Here is a 19,157-nt window from a genome sequence, read left to right as displayed (position 1 = left end):
TGGGCCGCCTCCTCCTCCTCGTCAGTCTAGTCCTTCCCCCGGTGGGTGCCATCGTCCCCCACACCTTCGGTAGGTGTCCTGACGGCGCTCCGTTCGTCCGGTTCTGGCTGGGGCAACTCCTCCCTGCCCCGCGCCTGCCTGGCTGCCTTCCTCCCCCTCGCTGGTCCTCCCCGGGCGTCTTTTGAAGGGCCCGCCTACCAAAGCCCTGCCCCTCGCCCTGGGGCGCTGGTTGATGATGTCAGCGGCGAGGAATCCCTAATCCCAGGCCTCCCTCATGCAGGCAGAGCACGTGACCCAGAGGGCCATCCACGCACCGCCGCGTCTCCAGCTCCCAGCACCATCTGCGGCCGCGGGCGGTCATGCGGGTATCCCCACCGGCACCTCCCTTGCCCTTGGCATGCCGGAGAGTGCAGGGTACCGGGTGCTCCGTGTCAGCAGAGACCAGCGCCCCGTCACAACAGCTGGCAAGTTTTTGCGCAAAAGTGACTGCTTTTGCGCACAATCTTGCCAGTGTAGACGCACCCAATTTGAACCAACTATGGTAGATGCAGCTAATGTACAAATGAATAATCAAGGACTCCCAAGTGTGTGAGTGTGATTCCTGCCCCTCCCTCTCCCCCAGACCATCAAACATATCACTATCTACAGCCCAATTTATAAGTACAAAGCAGGTGCCCTTAAGTAGCCATTTGACTCGATCAATGTCAGGTGAAATTTTAGTTGCTGCTCTACAGCAAGGATATGAAAGTAGAAAAGATCCTTCTTTTGAAAATAGGACCAGAGTCATGTTCCTGTTTTAGTATGTTATTTAGGTAATAGTTTTTATCACTTTGTGCTCTGAGTTATATCAAAACAACATTTTAAAGGGAATTCATTTTTGTTTTCCAGGATGTTTGTGGTGTGTGGTATATGTGTTTTGTAACATACATTTTTCTAAAGAGTTTATTTATAGTATTTTAGTATTTTAAATTATTTATATATAAACTATAGTGGGTGATGTTACTATATAAGCAATCTGGATGAAAGATCTGGCAGTTAAAGAGGATATAAAGATAAATCACTAGGAAAAACCTTTCTTGCTGCAAATCTCATGGGGGAAATAATTCAGAATTGATGCTATAGCACATAATCATAAAAATATTGAAAGGACTTTTTAAAGTCACAGAATAATAAATTTCCTATTATAAATTCGTGGTTAGAAAGTAGAAAAATGTTCATTTCTTTTTCTCTTATGAGCACTCTTTTTATTAGATACCAAATGCTTTACGTATACAACACAAACAAATCAACATTACCAAATGAAAGTAAAGAGGTTCAGACTAGTATCTGTCTCATTGTGTTCTTCTTTGGGCCTGGTTCAAATCAATTGAAATTGGTGGGGAAAATTCATTGACTTCAGTGTGCTTTGGTTCAGGCGAGCAGCAATTCTATTTTCTCAAAGAATGAAAGTAGGTTGTCTCTTTTAGATATGTTTTTTTTTCTGTCTGAGTGCAGAAATATGTTATATGCCATGTGGAAGGGTTAGGATGATTCCCATTTCTTATAATCTTAAAAAAGCCCTAGAAAGTAACATTGAATACAATTTTTTTTTTAAGTATTGAGTGGTGTTTGTCCAAGCAAAGTAGGCAAAGCTGTACTAGAATTAGTATATCAGGCCATAATAGCAAAAAATGTATTTAATACTGAAATGAAAAACAAAAATTCAAGACGACCATTATTTATAGCAAGTTATTTATCTTGCACTACAGGATGATGATATTTAGCAATGTTGCACCTTAAATACATATAGATTGTCCATCTGAGAGTGATTTTCCTTGTGCTTTTAAAAATAAACTGATATTTAAATGGGATGGGATGACAGTGAATGTTAGAACACTGTATTTGTTAAAAATATTTTCCTTTTTATTCAAATACTGATCCTTTCTTGATTATTCAAATCTTTGATGTATGTCACATGGAGCTATTTGTTAAAACAGTTTGGAAATTGACTATAATACTGATTACAGCTACTGCTTTAGGTCTTTATTTTTTTATAATGGTATGTATGTATATAAGGCTATGGCTACACTATGGCTTTTGCTGGAAGAGGCAATGCAAATGAAGAGCAGATTAGCATTTTCTCATGTTTCATTTGCATAATCTCTTCCTGTCCGTTTTTGACAAGAGGTTTTTGCGCAAAAACAAGCAATGTGGATGTTTCCTTTTTGTCAAAAACAGACCACAAGAGATTATGCAAATGAAGTGCAAGAAAATGCTAATCTGTGCTTCATTTGCAGTCCAGCCAAAGCTATAGTCTAGCTGCTAGATAAATTCACAGAGGTTAGGTCCATCAATGGCTATTAGCCAGGATGGGTTGGAATAGTATCTTTAGCCTCTGTTTGTCAGACCTAGGAATGGGCAACAGGAGTGAGGTCATTTGAAGACTACCTATTCTGAGAATTCCCTCTGGGAAGTCAGTTCAAACTAGGGTGGCTAATGTAGGCATTTAAATATCACTGGCTTCATTTGCATGTTCCCAGGCGGGCGCCATTTTTAAATCCCCTTAGTTCAAACTGACTGCCCGTGGCTACATGCGGCAGTCAGAAGTTAATGCAAACTAAATTCTTAGTTAGGATTAACTGTTACACCTCATTGCAGGAGGAGTAACAGTTAATCTGAACTAAGGATTTAGTTCGGATTAACTTCTGACTGCCGTGTGTAGCCGTGAGCAGTCAGTTCGAACTAAGGGTATTTAAAAATGGCGCCCACCCGGGAACATGCAAATGAAGCCCTGGATATTTAAATCCCAGGATTCATTTGCATGTTCGAATGCCTACATTAGCTATTCTAGTTCGAACTAGGGAGCTAGTGTAGACATACCCTGAAAGCTGTTATCATGTCCTCTCTGTCTTTTCTTTTTCAGACAAAATAAATCCAATTTTTCAATCATCCCTCATAAGTCATGTTTTCTAGACCTTTGATCAGTTTTGTTGCTCTTCTCTGGACCTTCTCCATTTTGTCCACATCTTTCTTGAACTGTAGTGCCTGGAAATGGACACAGTGCTGCAGCTGAGGCCTAATTGGTACAGAATAGAGTGGAAAATTAGTTCTCCTGTCTCGCTTACAACTCTCTGTTAATATATCCCAGGATGTTTGTGGGTTTTTTGCAACAGTTTCACAATATTGACTAACATAGTTCACTACAACCTTTAGATTCCTTTCTGCAATACTCCTTTCTATGTAGTCCTCTCCCATTTTGTATGTGTGCAACTGATTGTTCCTTACCATGTGGAGTACTTTGCATTTGTCCTTATTGACCTCAAGCAATTTCTCTACTTTGTCTAGATCATTTTGAATTATTATCTTATAATTTGGGAGATGATGGTTGAGAAGCACCACAGCTCTTATGGTTTAGTCTGTTCTTGTGCCCATTGCTACTTTGTATCAGCTGACTAGCAAAACATGATCTGAATAGCTACTGGCATCAGCACTCTAATTCTGAATTTTTTCAGAGAGAACTGCCTCTTATCTTCTAAGTTCATGCTACGAAAACCTCAGGCAGGATGCCATGCCTGGGCTTCAGAAACAGGAAGGGAGACCTGGTAACAAAGTGGGCCTCCTTGCTACCAGGGTCAGGAATTACACTACATGCAAAATATTAGAAGTTTTCAAAATGCATTCAAAAAGTAAAATACAGAGACATGCTACCCATACACTTGCAATATGAACACGCTATTAATATAGAAATGGGGGCATGACTTCATTCAGGCAAATGCACTTCATGTGAGATCCTGAATTAGCTGCCCTGAAGGACTGCATACACAAGAATAGGGAGACATATGTTTACCTTGCATTTCACATCCATGACATAGGCCCCTCTCATCTTTGTGAAACAGAAAGACAGCTTCATAAGACTCTGTGGACTACTGAGCCCTAAATAAAATTATGTGGAATTAATACCTGCTACCTTTGATGTCAAAGCTACTGGATTATCCATCAATTTAGACTCAGAGGAACATACAGTCTAGTCAGAATCTCATCATAGAATAAACAAACTGCTTTTCATACATGGCAATGCAGCTTGGAATATTTAATGATGTCTTTTGGACTTACTAATGTGCCCACAATCTTTCAGTATCTAATTAATGAGATCTATTGAAAGGTGCTGGAGCACTATATAGTTGCCTACTTAGATAGCATCCTGATTTATTCAGAAGACAAACTTACACTCAACCAGCATATGTACTATGTTCTAAAAGACTACAGCGACACTTTGATGAGCTTGAAATCAAATTCTTAGGCTACATTCTGTCCACTAAGGGCAAACAACATGTATCCCTAGTAGCTGAAAGCAGTTCACAATTGGACAGCATAATGAAGCACTGGACAATTGTAACCTCAATAGCAAGTGGTTGTGGTGTTTTTGTTGTTTTGTTTTGCTTTTTGTATTGATGCATGAAAGCTGATACATGTCTTATAAATTTTTACCTAGCTAGTATAATTGTGGATAATACTGTTATTTGTATGATATTCTTATTATTCATTTGATTATTATGCTATGTATTGTGTATGTAACAATAGTACTACTTGATCATGTTAAAGAGATGTTGAAATGAGAACCCCGAATCTACACATGTTTATTTTTATGAGTTTGAACTCCGATCCTTGAAACAAACTCTTTCCTTATAGTTGTGAATCAGGGCTGACTCCAAAACTGGAAGCCTACTTATTGGTGAAGATGTGATAGAAATTTTTCAGTAACAGCATGAGAGGCTTTAAGGTAGCTGACACGGAAATCAGATTCCACTCCTGATTAGGCCTTGAACTTGAAACCTAAAGTTGTAACAGATCCTTCAAGATTAGTGTTAGTTCAAAATTTTAAAATTTTGATTTAGATAATTTCCTCAGAGATCAGGTATATTTAGGTTTGAGATATTGGTTTTAGGAAAAGAAAGCCTGTTCAGAACACCACCCTTTGAGAATTTGTGGGAGTAAAGATACTGGACTACTGTTCATTTTACAATCTATAACTGACATAGTGTGTGTCTCAGTAAGACTGATGTTGCAATTTTCATAATCTTTTAAAAAACCAAAGGTGAAACGCAAGCCCATAAAAACTATTGGGAGCTTTTAATGAAAAGATCTGAAAGCAGACTTACTGGAGGTAGATATGTGGCCAAGGAAGCGAGATGCAAATTTTTAGATAGCACAAATCAAATAAATATTCTGGCCAGAATATTTAATGGTCTATAAGCTTGCATTGTCAATGACTTTTAATTACATTTTTATTCAGTATTTTACATGCCTTTATTATGTCTATTGCAAATCATGGATTCTTTTTTATGAAGATTGTGGTCATTTGTGAAAAATATCTATCATTATTCCTTATTGTTCATTTATTTCTAAGGTCTGTCTATATTTTTGTGGTAATATTTTCAGCTCATCTCAATATATTTGTTCTGGAATGTGTTTGAATCAGTTACAGTAGAGAAATAAATTGAAGCTTTACTAATGTTAAATCTCTCACAAGGATAGGCCAAAGAGTTCAAATCTGGAAATTAAAAGCAAGCTCCTGTACACTTTCGTATTCAGACTTTGTAGGATAGACAGGTTTAACCTTTCATTCCTGAGTGTCTTTTGAAAAATATAATATACATGAACAACATAATGTAGTAGTCTCCTAAAACACCAAATATGCATACCTTCATTGTAAGAATAGTTTTCTTTAAAAAAAAAAAAAAATGATTTGCAGCAGTTTTAATTATTACCAGTGAATGCTAATGCTCATGTCTGAATATGGCAAACCATATTATAAGAATCTTAAAAGGCAAATGGTGCTTATCATACAATGCATTTAAAAAAATCATCTGCCTCCTTGGGGTTGAGGACAATTTTAAGACTATACAAGTAGGCAAGAGTGGTTCAGAAATAATAAGAGTGCCTCCAAGGTAGGGGATACCTGTGGGAATAAATTGTTTGATGCCTACCAACCAGAAATGTTTAGTGAATAACTCTTCAGTTATTTCAATATATCTATTTGCATGTCAATATGAATGTGTTCCACTAAATGTTAGTTATAAATAAATATTTTAAATATAAATAATAAATATTATAAATCCATAAGGGATCCAGAAATGAAAAATAATTAGCAAAGAAAAATCACTAAAGTGAGGAAAATTGCTTCTGAAATGATTAATAAAGTGGCAGAATAAATAAAAAAAATAGAAAAATATACAAAGGCTTTGAATCCAAAAGTGAGAATCTAACTTGAGGGAGTAGCAGTCATTTTTTTTACCTTTTGTTTTATTGTGTGTTGTTTTATTTTTTTATTTTTCCTTTTTTTAATTTTCGTGTTTTATTTTTTTACATGCCTAATTATTTCTCATAATTTGTGGGTACTTCCAAGAACTTCAGCTGGAAGGCACACTGATATGTCACCATTTTGCCAGACAAAGCCAGCAGCAGCCAGGGCCAGGTTCAATAACTATGGGTTCTTTTACATCCATCCAGCCCAGAACTGCCTGAAGTCCCCACCCAGTATTCTGGGTGTAGTGGATGTAAGCAGGCTCTGAAGGAATTCTTTCATCTATAAATATCCACTGAAGTCTATTTAAGAAAAGCAACATCAAAGGTCTGGGCCAGGCTTTCAGCTCAGTTTACCTTAGTGCCAGTGTCAGTTCTCAAATCCTCCCGGCAAGCCAGTGGGCACCACCCTCTGGCAGGACTCTGGGGATGGGGAAGTTAGTGCATCTTCTACCTTTACCTTGTAGCACGTGCGCGCGCGCACACACACACACACACACACACACACACATCTTCCAGCACCGCCTGCTGCCACTGGGTGTTTTAGCGGAGTTTAATGAAGAGTGAAGTGACTGGGCTTGCCTGGGAGATGGCTGCAAAGTGAAGTAAAAACTACTGCGTTGCTCTGCTTCCCCTTGGTCCTGCCATTGTCCTGGGGAACCCGACTCTTGCTGCCACCCCATACCAGGCAACCTGGTAATCCCTAAGGCTATCTCCCACTGGAGAGGGGACTTGGTGGAAAGGGTACAATGTGAGAAAGAGAGAGAGAGGGTGGAGAAGGTTGGGAAGAGGAGGAGTAAGGATGGAACACAGACTGGGCTTGAGGGAAGGGTATGGATCCTCTCGACATCTAGGTCCACAGGGACTCGCATGCTGGCAGCTGCATGCAAGCCACATTGTGGAACTGCTTGGGCCACAGTCTGTGAGTTTGAGACCCCTTGTTTAGAGATTGGGCAGCCAAATCAATCCACTTCAGAGATAATCTTAATCTTTATATATGAAACATTGAATTGCACTCTTTTGATGTTGCAAATTGATGTTGAATTGGTTACCCACTATCATCCCATAGTTTCTTTCATAGTTACTGCTTTCCAGTTTTGCTACTTTGTCCCCATTTGATTCTTTGGCGTTAATTGTGAACAAATCAGTGTCATTTATCATTTACAATCTTTTAGTAAATTTGCAAAGAATAAAGGATAGTATTCTGATCCAAGTCAATTTGAAGTAATTAAGATAAGAATCCATCCTGATTTTTTCCTTCTAACTTATATCATTAATAGTGAGTGCTGCTCTTAATATTTTGTTTAAAATACTGTTCAAATTATGCTTGGCTTAGTGGAATTCCTTTCCTGAAATGTTACAGTTACTCTTCTAGTAATGGTATGAAGGTCTTGTTCTTAATTCTGCGATGATGTCCTCATTGCGTTTCCCTGATGTATAAAAGACACCCAAGCGATTTGATTATTCAGTCTATGTTCCTAATTACATTGTAGATTATGTTGATTCTTTGCATGAGGTGTTTGAGGTTTTTTGTGGTTTGTAATCGGTTATTTGTCTTATATATTAATAATTCAAGTATGGTAAGCCCTTAAGAGTGTCATGTCAGGACAGACTCATCAATGGGGAAAGAGGGACATGGGACCAAAGTGGTCAAGTGTCCTGGGGTCCTGCGATTCAAAAGTCTGTTGGCCCCTGTGTCAGGAACATATCTCAAAGTAGCAAGAAAAAATATGGATATTGTCATGTTGGCTTTTGTTTAACAAAAACCCAATCCCCAAAAAATCAAAACCTGAGCCTAGCTCTTAGAATTCTTTTGGTGTTGCATTTTTCATTCCACTTAACAATCTCTTCCTTACATTTGAAATATTTTTTCTTCTTCAAGGGTCCCTGTGGGTGCTTCACCTTAGGTATGTCTGCATCGCTGCGCGCCCATCGGAGATTTGTATTAGCAATGCCCCGGGCAGTGGTGCGTGCAGAGCATTGGCACGAGCATTCTGAGTTCCTCACTCTGCATGCACAGCCCACAGTCTTCAGTGCCTTCTTAACCGCCGTGGCTCTGGTCGCAGCTTAGCAGTCGCCCACTTCACCTCACCATAAAATCCTTTTATGTAGATAGTTACTCTTCAGTTACCTCAGAAAATATAGTAGTAGTAGTAGATAGTAGAAGTGTTTTTACCTTAGATTTTTTTAAAAAGGGTATTTTTTTTCTTTTTTTAGCTGTTGCTCTATTTTAGTTAGTATAACAGACTGAAACGTGATGAACTAGCTGTGATAACAACGCCAAAACAGAAGTTCTCTGGGACATGCTGGGCTCACCCAGTTTTAAAAGTTGTACAGTCTGCAAGCTATCTATATCAGTCTCAGTCGGGCATGACCTCTGCATATGCTGTCTGGGTGAGGAGCACCTCAGTGAACAGTGCCCTCACTGCAGGAAACTAAATCCAGGCAACTACAGATAAAAATGCTACAACTGGAAAAAAAATCGCATCTGGAATCTGATCCAGAACACACCCTCCCCCCAGACAACCATCACATGGGCTGGCTTATGACAGGACACCTGTTACTAAGTCAAGTGTAAGGGACTGGGACAGGGTGCAACAGTCTTCAAAGAGGTCCCATTCTTCCCTTTGAGGAAGCAAGTAGCACATGCTATTACTGCCTCCAAAACTCTGGCAGAAAAGGGGTCAGAGAAGCAGTTTAAGAATGGGACCAGCACCGACAGAGTCTGGAACCCAAAGTAAGGTGCTCACATTGCAAAGACACAGCCAGAGGCAAAATGCAAAACCTTCAACTCAGCACTGAATGTGAAGCTGCTGGCACCAACCATGGCAAGCGCAAAGCTGCACCAGAGAGCAGCAGTGCATTCCACAGCAGGGTGCTCGACATCACCAAAGCCACACTGAGAGTCTTGCAAATAGCACTACAGTGCCAATGGCAACACTAAAGCCATGTGTAGGAAAAAAAAGAAACACTCTGGCAGACGTAACTGCACCAGACAAACACTTGGTACCAATGAAGAACAAGAAGAAAGGAATCAGATCAAAATGCTGATGCAGACACCAAGAGCTTTAGCACAGGACATGACGTTTCCTCCTATGCCAGTTCAACAATTTGTGACCATGGAGGACCTTGCAGTCACATCAATACCAAGAACACCTCTTTTTGGTACAGATAGGACTCCACAGGCAATAAGACATAGCTTGTCCTCCACACCTGCCACATCCATACTGCCAGTATTCAGTGAGGAGGAGGAAGTACATAGCAATGTGTATTCACAAAGATACCGCTCACTCGAGCCTAACAAACAATGGCAACTGCAGCAATGGCTTCCACCTCCTCTCCCACCAAATTGGCCATACTGGACTCCATGGGCGCTATATAGAACCCAGTAAATGCAACAGAGGCAGACAATACAGCAATCAGTACCAACTCCGAAGCCAGATATTACAATTGAGAGCTCCCCAGGCATGGTGAGCTTAACTATGTCTGAGGAAGAGGAGGACGTTGAGTGTGATGATTGTATACCCAGTTCTCCCTCTATGAATATGGCATCAGCTTCTATAGTTGATACAATTATGCCTACACCAGCTGCAACAGAGGATGACTTCAGGTCGTTCCAAGAACTATTCAAGAGAGTTACTGATTCACTTGAGATCTCCCTTGCTGCTATGCCGGAAACTCAGCACAAACTCATTGACATACTGCATATTTCACCACATATGAAGCTAGCGCTCCTGATGAATGAGGCCTTTATGGACCTGGCTAAAAACATTTGGGAAACACCAGCCACAATATCACTGATCAACAAGATGTCAGATCAAAAATACTACGTTGCTCCAAAAGGAGCAGAATTTCTTTTCTCCCACCCACCCCTAAACTTGGTGGTGGTGGATGCAGTTAACCACAGGGGTAAACAACAAAGTACCCAGAATGCCCCCTTGGACAGAGACTGGAAGAGGTTGGAAATAATGGGCAAAAAGGCATACTCATCAGCAAACCTACAACTGTGAATAGCCAACTACACAGCGTTACTAGCAAAGTACATACATCACACCTTTGATCAGTTAGCAAAATTTATTGATTCTCTACCAGACAACAAAAGGAATCAATTCAAATCCAGCTTACAGGAAGGAGCATTAATTTCTAGAACAGCTTTACAAGCCGCACTAGACTCAGCAGATATGGCAGCCAGATCCTTGGCTTCTGCAGTAGTCATGAGGCAAGCATCCTGGCTACAACTCTCAGGATTCCCAAGAGAAGTGCAGTCAGCGATGGAGGACTTGCCATTCAATGGCATCAAACTCTTCACCGAATCCACAAATACATTCTTACACACTTTCAAAGACTCAGGAGCAACACTGAGGACCTTGGGTATTCATGTGCCTGTTACAAAGAGAAAACAAGGCAGACTTTTCACACAAAGATACAGACTCACATCCTTTAATCAACGACAATGTCATTATGACATCAGATGGAGACCATGGCAAAAGAGGTGCAGGCCAACCCTCTGAGCAGTCAACATCTCAACAGCCATCAATGTCTAGACGAACATTTTGAAGCATTGGTCAAGGGTAGATACCCCAACATTTCCTAGGCAGCAATAAGAACCCTCCAAAACATTTGGCAACAGATTAGCTACATTTTACCCTGCTTGAAACACCATCACCACAGACAGGTGGGTGCTGGAAATTGTAAGAACTTGTTACTGTATTCTGTTTTCAATTATCCCCCTCCTCCCACTCCTTCAGGGACCCCTCTCATGAGATGCTTTTTACAAGAAGCACAACACTTCCTCATGCTGGAAGCTATAGAAGAGGTACCACAAGAGAGGCAAGGGGTTCTACTCCCACTATTTTCTGACCATAAAATCAGGGGGATAGAGACCCTTATTGGACCTCCAGAGACTTAACCGCTTTGTAAGTTCAAAATGGTGACCCTCACCACAATTATCCCTGCCTTAGGAAAAGGAGAATGGTTGACCACCCTCGACTTCCAGAATGCCTTTTTTCATATCAATCCACCCATAGCACAGACTATTTCTGCAATTCAGGATACAAGACATTTTCAGTACAGAGTGTTGCCTTTTGGACTCTCAACAGCCCCACGAGTGTTCTCAAAGGTCTTGACAGCTGTAACCACACACTTATGAAAGAGGGGGATCACTATTTCTCCCTATACAGATGATTGCCTAGTAACAGGCACTACTCAGAAAGACATCTCATGCAGTCAACACCATCAGAGTTATTCAGCAATCTGAGGCTCTAGCTAAACAAACCCAAGAGCACACTCATTCCAACCCAAACTCTAGAATTTATAAGGGCACAACTGGACTGCATGAAGGCCATAACCTCCCTACCAGAACACAGGTTTGCAGCAATAAACCAACTGATTACAAAGACGCAGTCCAGCCCACTGATAACAGCCAGACACTGCCTACAAATTCCAAGTCACCTGGCCACGACAACATTCGTAGTTCCACGTGCCCGTCACCACATGAGACCTCTACAAGCATGGCTTTGCACTGTGCACAAGCCACATTTGCCATACCAAACAAGATAAAGGTCTCCCAACCCCTGGCTGGGTTGATTTAGTTGGGATTGGTCCTGCCTTGTGCAGGGGGCTGGACTTGATGACCTCCTGCGGTCTCTTCCAGCTCTATGGTTCTGTGATGCTATGGTAGACCGTACATGACAACATATGTGTTGGAGTCCTCTTCCAAAGAGCTCCACCGTTAGTAATAATCACTATGGATACATCACTAGGTATGACTAGACTACATATTTTTTTCAGAAAAAGCTACACAAAATGCGCTCCGCATTTTACATAGCTTTTTCCGATTTTTTTGTCAGAAAAGGCTTTTCCGACATATGGCCCATCTAGAATGGGCCAACTGTCAGAAAAAAATCCTAATTCAGAAGCCCCATTCTTCTTCGTAGAATGAGGAATATAGAGGTTTTTGAAAGAGCGCATTTGCACTTCCGCAAAAAAAAGCGGAAGTGCAAATATGTTCCCTGGATGCAGTGGTATCCCAAAAATTTCCTGCAATCTAGCCATACCCACTGATGGGATGGTGCACGCACCTGGGTCAACACGTAATACAGGTGCAACAGACCAAGCAAGACATAGGGAAACACATCAAACAGCTCAAACTCAGAGCAGTAAGACACGCACACATTCCTCCCCCTCATTCAAAACAGAACTGTACAGAGCCTTACAGACAATGTAACTACAATGTACTACATCAACAGACAGGGAGGGGCCAGATCATATAAGCTGTGCTGAAAAGCAGTCTAATTGTGGGAATGGTGTATCCCAAGGAAGATACACCTCTTTGCAACTTACCTCCTGGGCAAGAACAACACACTAGCAGATGCCCTAAGCAGGCAGTTTCCCCACAAATATGAGTGAGAAATAAACATGTCAATGCTAACCTTCCTCTTCAAGAAGTGGGAGGTTCCCATCGATAGACCTATTTGCCATGCAACACAATGTCCATTGCCCACAGTACTGTTCCAGAGTGGGCATAGGGTGCAACTCACTAGGGGTATGTCTACACTACCCCGCTAGTTCGAACTAGCGGGGTAATGTAGGCATACCGCACTTGCAAATGAAGCCCAGGATTTGAATTTCCCGGGCTTCATTTGCATAAGCGGGGAGCTGCCATTTTTAAAACCCCGCTGGTTCGAACCCCATGCAACGCGGCTACATGGGGCTCGAACTAGGTAGTTCGAACTAGGATTCCTATTCCGAACTACCAGTACACCTCGGTATACCGGTAGTTCGGAATAGGAATCCTAGTTCGAACTACCTAGTTCAAGCCCCGTGTAGCCGCACTGCATGGGGTTCGAACCAGCGGGGTTTTAAAAATGGCGGCTCCCTGCTTATGCAAATGAAGCCCGGGAAATTCAAATCCCGGGCTTCATTTGTAAGTGCGGTATGCCTACATTACCCTCCTAGTTCGAACTAGGAGGGTAGTGTAGACATACCCTAGGAGATGCCTTCACCTTACAGTGGAAAAAACACCTGTACTATGCATTCCCTCCGGTCCCTGTTTTTTTTTCGGAAGGAACTTTTCTGATATTTGGTCCATCTACATGGGGCCAAATTTTGGAAAAACCTCCTCTTTCGGAACATCCGTTCTTCCTCATATTATGAGGATTACAAGAATGGCAAAAGAACAAGTATGCTTTTTCAGAAATTGTTCCGAAAAAGCTGACGTGTTCCTTGGATGCAGCACACCTTTTCCGGGATATCTCCAGTATCCCGGAAAAGCTCTGCAGTGTGGACATGGCCTTAGACTCAGGGAAAATCCCTGGGCTGTAATCCTTAGTTACAAAAAGAGAAAAACAATTAGCCAGCTCAGACATGATTACTAAACCCCCAAACAAAGAAAACAACAATGCCTGATGGACTATCTAAAGTTAAACTTTTCCTTACTTACACAATTCAAGAAGTCCATTCTTGGAGAGAGAGAGAGTATCTCCCATCTCTCTTAATACCTGGGAGAAACTGCTCTGATCTCAAACAAAGAAGAGAGAAAAAAAAACAACCTCTTTCCAGGTTTGAAATTCCTATCTGCATTTTTATTGGCTGACTGCCCAAACCCCCTCTTTAGGTGCATCTTCAGTTCCTTAACTCTTTCCTCACAGTTGATGTAAGTCACAATCTTCTTAACAGCTCCTATTTATGAAACATGCATAGGACCAAATTCTGCACTCAGTAAACTTGGTCTGATTTTGGAATGACTCCATTGAAGTAAATGGAATTATACCAGGGAACAGCTGTGGGAAAGGTATGGACAAAAGCATAGGGTATTCAACAAAATAGATAACATAATGTATTATGGGGAGATATGCATACATATGTCAGAGTTTAGACTTCTTACTTGCTATCTACAAACTTCATCAAAATCAAAACAAATCACCTGAAATTTCAGACGTAATTTTCTGCCTGAGAAGTGGGGGGAGGGCATGTTTTTAATTAGTGCAAATTAGACAGTCTTATTTTTTATTAGTTTAATAAAAATTAAAACATGCTATGTCCGTATCACACCATATTTGTTTTACTACATTGGTCTTGGTGGAATCTAATCCCTTTGACTACTTTTGAGTGATTTGTTATGGAATTAGTGAGTTATTAAATTGAGATTCTAAGTGCATTGTGGTCTCAGCTGAATATAGGTAAGTGCCATTTATAAATGACAATTCTTTGAATTATCACTCTCAAAAAGACTCTCCAGTTGTCTAAATAGAAAGCTCCAGAACAGCTAAAATATTAGGTCCACATTTAAATCAACCCCGGTACTTAAAAGTTGTATATGTCAATACCAACCTTAAAGTGTATATTCTTTATTTTATGTGATATCTTTTAAAATAAACCAATTCCAGATAGGAAATGAGCTGCTGCTTTCTCCAAGCATTTTTGGCTTTGAAAGGAACCCATATCTTGTTCCTGCTAACAAACCCTGGATCAAAATACCCGCACCTTTTGTTATGGCATGTTTGCAAGAACTCTCACCACCAACGAGGGAACCATCCCCTAACCAATCTTTTCATGAGTCTTATGTCATTAAGAGTTAGTGCTAAGATAAATGTCAAGATATTCTAATGATCTATTTGTTTTTAAATGGATAGTAGAGAGATGTACATTTCCCAATGAGATAAAGCCATTTGGTGGTGTTAGAAATTCAGCTATAGGTATAATAGTATTTTCATGGGGGTACAGAGGTCTTTTTGAAGCTACAGGAAACTACCACCACTCAGGAAATATTACAATCATTCTAATTCAAAAGCAATATCTGTTTTTTCTATAACTAGGCTGCAGTTATCATACTGAATTTTTCTGAATCCTCTCAGGGCTGAGAATGAAGGGAAATTAAAGGTTAGTGAACTTTGCTTTATTTCTCCAACATGAGAGAACCTTTAGCTATTTAAATGGTATTTGCTGTACTCTTGCTGTGATCCCTTTATGTTTTGTGCAGTACAAATAACAGCTGAGCTTTTTTATGTATTTTGATTCTGTTACTTTGCCGTAGTGTGATGTGACCAGTTTCTAATATCCTTACACGAATGTTATCAACTCTAACACCTGGCATTATATCAACATACTCAGTATCGTTCACTTTATACTCAGCAGAATACACTAATGCATTGCACACTAATGTGGTCACCTTTTGTTTTCATTTTTTTTTCATTTCCTTCTCTCTTTCTCCTGCATTGGTATTTTCTGACTCTATGGTATTTATATAGCACTTTATATGGTCAGAGAACTTTGCAAACAATGAATTAATCTAAACACAAAATTGTGTTGTCAGATGAGTGAAAATGACCTTTACATCCTATTTGATTAGAGTTTAGCTATTTATAAGTGAAACAAATTCTACATTTTAATATAAGAGGTTGGAGTAAGGTATCTTTTCTGTGTTCACAAATGTCCTGAAGAAACTCACCAGATAAACAGTCTAAACTGGTCTGAAAGAACTTTGATCTAGTTGTGAGATGCAGCAGCTATATTTCCAACCTATCAGAACCAGAACTTTTGTTCAAGTGACTCTTTAGTCACAATCTCAAAAATTGACTAAACAGCTCATCACAGATTAAAATATCTGACTCTTGAAGAAGAAGAAATAGGATAGAAAACCCTGAGTCTTTCCTAGCATGTTTTCAATGCCACTTTTCCCCTGCCTTTTTTAACCACTTACACTTTGCTTTAATAAGGTCTTATACAGGATCTTTAATTTTATGGTATCAAAGTGCTTAATAAATTTTAATGAATGATGTTTTAACAACAGTCATGTGCTGTTAGATACAGAAGATATGTTGTATTATGCACATTTTATATCTGAGCAAGTGAAAGTACAGAGTAAATTAAAGCCAAAGTTTAAATAAAAGATTACTTAAAACTAGACACCTAAAAACATATTTAATGGCTTACACATATAGGCTTGTTTTCAAAGATGTATTCACAAATTTCATTCACTTTCACTGAGATCACGCATGGTCATCACTTCAGATTATGGTCATGTCTACACAATGGAGAAGATCAACCCTTTGGAAGGATTTAGCAGGGTTAGTGTAGGCCTCCAAAATCAAATGCTGAGGGCAGCTCTGCTGCCATTCTGTACTCCTCATTCTACAAGAGTTAAGAGAAGCCGATGGAAGCATGTGCTCCTGTTGGCCTCCCACAGCGTAGATGCAGCGGCTGCTCAGTTTATATTAAGCCAAAGCCAGCTACACATTTTGAATAGTTGGATGGTGTATCTTAAGCAGACCTACCTGATCTAGTGTAGAGCTAGGCAATGAGTCCCATTCATTGTCTTAACTTTAAAAAAACGACTTTCCCAAATGTGCTCAGTAATTTACTGGCAACTAAATAATTCCACTAAGGAGTAGCAAGACCTCCAATGACAGCTAGCTCATACATCTATAGTATTTTTAACATAAAATGTAATAGGAAGAAATCCTGAAATGCTGTTGTCATTCTGGTGAAAGTCCCAGTCAAATCAGAGGGACTATTGCCTGTATAAATCATCATCTTTGATTCCCATTCCATCAAGTCAACAACAGTGATGAAGTCAAATATAGTCTGTTCACCACTTTTCATCTTGTACCAGCTTCATAGTTTTGTTCATCTTCAAACATTTTTGTTCTAAGTCATTCTTCACCATGTCTGTCCAATGTGTTGGATAGACATTGATGCTATAATAAATTCACAGTAGAAATGTTAGGATTTAACTCTTTAGGGATAGATACATTGTATGGTATGTATGCAGGATTACATACATCACGTGTAGGACTGTTATTGGATCAGAAAGAAAAGAAACACAAACAGTGAAGTGATGAGCACAGAGTACATGGAAGAGTTGATTCTAGGCAGCAAAGTGGTAAAATACTTTTAAAAGAAAGCATGAATGAAGGTGACTACAAAGATTCTGTGTGAATTCATTCAATGTGTAACCCATTGTGGCATCATTCCTCTTTGGAAGATGATTTCAGAGCAAAGACAAAAAGTCTATGAAGTTCACTTTACAAATCATTTTATAAAGTCTCTTCATGTATAATTGTTATCAGTGGAAATTAACCCAACAGTGACATGGAATTTAATTAAGATCTTCCTAGTGTTAACATAAGTATTTCTTTATTCTTAAATCTGTTTTGTACTGTGTATGTGTATTTTAAGAAACATTTTAATGTCTTTGTGGGAGTAATTCTGTGAATTAGGCTAGGAGGAATTCAAATAATTATATGTGTCTTTCTGGATATTTTAAATTTCTCTCAGAATACACTGTCTAATGTGTACAGTGAAATACACTGTGTGGTACTCATATTTTTGAGACAGTTATTTTAAAGTAAGGAGGGAAGCTGATACCTTTGCACTTGACATATGCATATGGGGGCAGATCCAACTTAAATTGAAATCATTGAAAAGATTCCAATTAAATTAATTGGGAGCTTGGTCAGGACTATGGGGAGATCTGCACATAAAATATCCTTTTAAACTGTTACTTTTAAATCAAAGTTAAAGTACAATAAATGGGGGTCTTGCATAATTCTAGGACCACAATTCATGGTTCTCATTAGTGCAGTCTTGTTGAGTCACCCCACGTATATTTGATAAACATGTACTCAGTGACCTGAAGAAAATTCACAGAGATTTTTGAACCAATTAAACTGAACGACACTCAAAATTGCTTGAAACTGTAGTGTGGATCTTGTCTCAAGCATGCATGGATCATTTTACTTCAGTTACAAGACTATTTTAACATAACCATTTTAGTGAACAGATTTTAAAACTGGATACATCTTTAAGAGAAATTTCCGTAGTACGCAGAGCCATATTGTTTGCTATATGAAATGCTGCAAACTTGACATTTTATAGATATTCTCATTCATATAGAACATTCTGAAACAGCAACTAAATAAAATGAAGATTATATTCAACTTGATCTAGAAATTCGTATTGAATTTCAAACTTGAAATACTTAAGTGTATTAGTCATAATGTATCAGTTTGAGATGAGACAACTACTTGGAGTATGGATGTTTGTAATTCTGTCATTGATTTGTATTCAAAAATTTCTCCAAAGCTATGTCTGTATGAAGTTGATTACTTTTTAGACATATAGTATGCATTTGATGTACCACATTTTAGAAGTGGTGCTCTATTTTTGCTCAAAGACTGCTGTAAATTTCTCTCACACTGATTTGGCTTTCTGTTATTATCCAAGTATTACAAATCTGATCACTCTCCATCCATTCATGCATTTACAAACTGTAAACAGAAAAAATGAAATTATTTCTTTTCTAGCTGAGCTGACAAGAGAAACTATAAGGCTCAAGACAGTGGTAGTAAAAGAGTGAGGACAAACATTTCAGAGAAAACATAGGTCAGAAATATGAAGTGTTCATTTAGTTCTAAATATTGCTTGTTAGTGACCATTCTTCCTTTATCTGGCAATAAATTCAAGACTTGGTCCAGCTCCTCTGAAAGTGCTTCCTCCTGCCTGAAGATGTGGTTTCCCCAAGTATATGGGGTTGATACCCCATTAAGGATTTTGAAACTCAATACAGCAATTTTGAATTGGCCTTTGTATTTGGGGAGTGAGTATAGAGAGCAGCAAATCAAAGATGATGTATTGTTTCTAAAGGACGTTGGACTTCATTCTTGTGGATTAGGAATTAAAACCTCAAAGTTGCAAATGCAGTGTTTTATTGTGGCTAGATTAATAGTCCAATGACCATTCACAGATGGAAATGGATATTGTTTACCACTCTGTTTGGGAGACAAAGTCAGACCCCAATGTTTGTCAAGCAGCATTAATGCTCTGAGACCAGAGTACATTGCTTGCTGTTTAAAATTACAACTTGACCAATCATG

The sequence above is a fragment of the Pelodiscus sinensis genome, chromosome 2 (assembly GCF_049634645.1).
Source record: "Pelodiscus sinensis isolate JC-2024 chromosome 2, ASM4963464v1, whole genome shotgun sequence".
Lineage (NCBI taxonomy): Eukaryota > Metazoa > Chordata > Testudines > Trionychidae > Pelodiscus > Pelodiscus sinensis.
The sequence above is the reverse complement of the archived record's forward strand: the minus strand, read 5'-3'. Positions refer to the sequence as shown.